We start from the raw sequence: 4,605 nt of genomic DNA, 5'->3' as shown, positions 1-4,605 counted from the left end.
TCTTAAGATGCAAAATCTCGACCGTCGAAGGTCGCCACTGAGCCGGCACATCTCTCAAGCTCAACTTATCAAACACCAGCGACATGCTACACGTTTTCCACGAAAACACTTTAGACATCAATACATGTCACAAACTGGGGGATGCTCTTTAGGGTTTTGGTTTGACGATTTGCAGCGTGCGACATACACAAATGCCCGTTTCAAGACAGTGTATTAAGAATAAAACGGTTAGTAAATGCAGGAAGTAATGGTGAAACGCTCTTTCATTATGGAACATCAATTCCATCAAATTCCATCAATACCAGGCGTTACCACCTCTTCCCATTTAACTCATCCGTTTCTTTTTCTTACGAGGCCAGAGTACATTTCATTTAGACTTGTATAAATAGGTCTTACCTATTTCCACCAAGACAACAAGTTTTTGGTCATGAGAAATACAATACTGAGAAAGGCAACTTTGCTAGCTTTCCCAAAATCTTTCACCTTCTGATACAAGTCAAGTAATACTCCTCCAGAACAGTTCTGGTCACAACACTCTCTTCGCTTCCCTCCCTAAACTAGCCCTTCTCCTCCTCTTTGTAACTGAAGCAAATCTGGAACGACCATTTCTTGGTTTAGGCCGGAGTTGTACAGATTGATCTCTCGAATCTAAAGTACTCTCGTGCAGTACATTTATTTAGACATCAGGACGGAAGAAGCAAGCGATCTGTTCAGGGATCCACAACTCGACTACCAGACAACCTGGTTACCAGTCGCATACTGCAAGAGACGGCTGGGGACTTCACAGAAACCGAAAGTAAACGATCCAGTCATCAAGTGACTCAAAACGGCTGGAGACTTCCCACAATCGCGGCGGTGCTACCCACAAAACTCGATCTAACAAACGGAGGACCCCTTTTTCATCAGGAGGTCCGGGAAACCGAGTAAGTCTTGCCTAGACAGAATATATGGTTTACAATTTCAAGTTCTCACGAGAATGACAAAACCAATAGCCATGTTATGTTTCATCCCATGTCATCTACCAACACGCAATGATCACGATTCCATATCTTTCCTGGGATGTTCGTATCACTTACAATCATAACCAAAAAACAACATCATCCTAAAACGGTTCATCCCGAATAATAACCCAAAACCCTCATAGGTAACACTTGTCTATCAACCCAGAAATCCAGAAAATCAAAACCATAAGCCAGGTGTTTCATTTGCCTTTCAAAAAAAAAAAAGAATTTCAGAAGACAAAAGTGCATCCAAAGGAAGCCATTCAACAGTGGTTTGCTCTTCTCGAAGAAGACGTCCTTCGTCATTTGGAGGACCGCCTATTTCAGTTCCAACTCTTTGGACATCCTTCCAACCTCCGCCTCCTATTGTTTGACCACGTCTGCAGAAGGACCTTCGGTCGCCTTGTCCTGCAACCTTGGATCTCAGAGAAACCCTAACGCCCAGTTTTCATGGAATCAGTTGCATGCCCATGTTTACCTACTTTGCATCATAACGATTACCAGTAACTATTCATGAGGTAGCTGACGCTACCACGGTAATATTCGAAGAGAAGAACAATATTTCTACAGGTTTATGGGAGGCGTACCTATGGATAGGGTTTGCACCAACACAAGAAACACTGGAGTACATACCTGGAATATGCTGGACCGCTTTATTGCTACCGCTCCACGCCAAGACAGCGCCCACGCCGGAACCAGCGCCCACGCCAAGCCAGCGCCATGCCAAGCCAGTGTCCTTGTCAAGACAGCGCTCATTCCAACAAGATGCAGCGCTAACAACTTGCATCTTTCCAGGGCCAGCAGCTTGCATCTTTTCCAGCGCGCTGACAGCTTGCGTCCTTCCAGCACTGGCAACTTGCGTCTTCCAGCGCTGACAGCTTGCGTCCTTCCGGCACCGATAACTTGCATCTTCCAGCGCTGACATCTTGCGTCCTTCCGACACCGGCAATTTACATCTTTTCTGTACCGACAAGTTGCATCTTTTCCAGCGCGCTAACAGATTGCGTCCTTCCAGCGTCACACTTGCACTTCCATCTTGGATCTTTACAGCAGCTTACATCTTCCCAGCGCTAGCAGCTTACATCCTTCTAGCGTTGCACTTGAACGCCCCGTTGCGAATCGGCAATCCGATTTCATCACACGTAAAGATCAGGAACGATTTCTCCAAAATCGAAGCAAAGAAAATCATCAAACCCCCTGAGTTCATGAAGACTCTCTTCTTGTCAAGCGACGTATGATTTCTGGGGACTTCGACCACAAAACTGTACAGTCCGTGATGAAACATTTATATGAGATTCTATGTTTCCCAAGGAACAACGTCAAGACATATTTGCATCCCTCGACCGTACCGCATCAGGGAAGCATCCTTTTCCAACCAGAGAAATCGTCCCCAAATCCCAACCTCCCTTGGAGAGCACGATTGATATATGGAACCGGGGACTCCTAACCACTGTCCGCTTGAAGTATATCCATCCTTACAGCATACTGATTGACGCAGCCTCTCCAGCGGCTCCGTTTCAATGTCCGCTTCAGCAGCCGCTCCGCTTCGGCGTTCTTTCCATAAACTGCTCCAGGATCCGAAGCCGAAACTTCGGCGTTTGGCTTCTCCAAGAACCAAAGCTGCTTCAACGCCGCTTCTTCCTGCAAAGGATCGTACCACCGCGCTCCCCATGTCAAGGATCATGATCATAGCCAACCATTATTCGTAGTCATGGCCGCCTTTTAATCCATCCCGCCAAAACTCGTGATCAGGTACAGTTTGCTCGCTAACACATCCAGCCAATCCTTTTACTTCCATGGATGCCCGTACAATTCCAGCCAACCTACCTTGTTACCACGACAATGCAGTCTCCTCTGACTACATCTGCTACCAAGAACTGTTGCCACTCATTTGTTGATATCATCCAGAGCTTCACCACAGCAGCAATCACTACAAATATGGAAACATGTAAACCATACTTGGGGACAGAGGATATATACGGAATCCCTTCACTGTCAAAGCTCGGAAGACACAGTCAACCAAAAAGGCCATAGCCACAACAAGGTCATCTACTTTTCAACGGTGCAGCGCAAGAATATCATCACCTCTCTGTATAGAAGACGCCTTCGACACTCTACGAGGCCGCGACGTATCCCAAGCCTGCCCATAGGAAACAACTTCAGAAACTAAAGAAGTGCGCGACTGGGAAATGATCATCGCAGTCCATCCTGACGACCATCAAAGAATATTTCATCCATGTGATATTCAGAGCATCCCGGCATCACATCTAGAAGAGTACAATAAGCTTGCATCAAATCCCGTGGACGTGGATTCAAGGCGATGCAATAAAAGTAAGCTACACATGGGGACTACCAGCATGGGACGTTTTCACTCCCCTCAACCTGGTTATGTCTGATTTCAACATCATCGCTGCCGAAGTTTTACGATCCGCAAGAATTTCTCAACATGAAGCCGTACATGTGCATCGAAGACTCCAAAAGCACACCATAAGGATACATTCACATATTCGGCCATGTAATCGGATTTAACAAGAAGATAACTGGGGACTGCTCACCGCATCATATTCCATATGACAGTCCAAGATTCAGAAGCTGGTTCAAAGGATTCTCTTGGTACAAAGTACTTGAAGACTTGATAGCAGCACATCGCCACAGAATGTCTCCCAACTCATCTATTTCATCCCGTGGCTTCGGGAGATTTCTACCATACAATCATCCACGACATATCATCGTCCTGATCGTAAGTTCCAGACACTGAACAACCTAAAGTCAAGGATGGACCGACAACGCAACCACAACCTCCAAGGTTATCCCTGACATGATTGATGCCGAGCGTATGTTTCATCCATCCATCCCAAGAATACAATGGAGTTTGGTAAATTTGGTTTGGAATCCACTGGAGAGACACTGCGAAAGAAAGCACGGACCCGGATGAGCAACATAAAACAGAAGAAGGTCGATACCTATTTCCATGCGAACAAAGTTTTTAAAGATTGAACAGAATGAAGATTCCTTCTTGATCCATGAACGGGAATAGGTGACTGGCGCACGACTATGCCAACCCGGGCCCGCAACATCCCTCCTGACTTCTTCCTGATTTTCACCGTCGGGCCGTTTTCACCTCCTAAGCGAGCTCGAAACCTAAATATTACCTAGTTGGAAGATAGAGATTCTGTTTCGTGTTCGATAAAGGTGCGGACCGTCAAAATCCGAGTCCTTAAGCGGATTCGGAAACGATTCTAGCAAAGGGCGCTAATTAGGGTTGCGGCGGGTCAAACCCTAAACCGCAAGCGCTTCCCTTGCAAGTGTTTCCTTCCAAAGCGCTTCCCTTACCAGAGCCATGCCTTTCCAAGCGCTTTACAGAGCGGCCCACACCCGTTCCATGCCCGTCAGTGCTAATGGGTCCCCTTCATGCCAAGTACATGCTAGCAGCTCCGCCTCGCGTTCCAAAGCCGGAGTTGTACAGATTGATATCTCGAATCTAAAGTACTCCCCTGCAGTACATTTATTTAGGTTTTAGATCTGTTTCTCACTTACTTACCGGAACTACCAAAATCGGCAGAAACGATTTTCACCCATAAACACCTACCAATGGTTATGTAAT

Source organism: Papaver somniferum, chromosome 10, assembly GCF_003573695.1.
Source record: "Papaver somniferum cultivar HN1 chromosome 10, ASM357369v1, whole genome shotgun sequence".
Classification (NCBI taxonomy): domain Eukaryota; kingdom Viridiplantae; phylum Streptophyta; class Magnoliopsida; order Ranunculales; family Papaveraceae; genus Papaver; species Papaver somniferum.
This window is presented reverse-complemented; position numbering follows the sequence as displayed.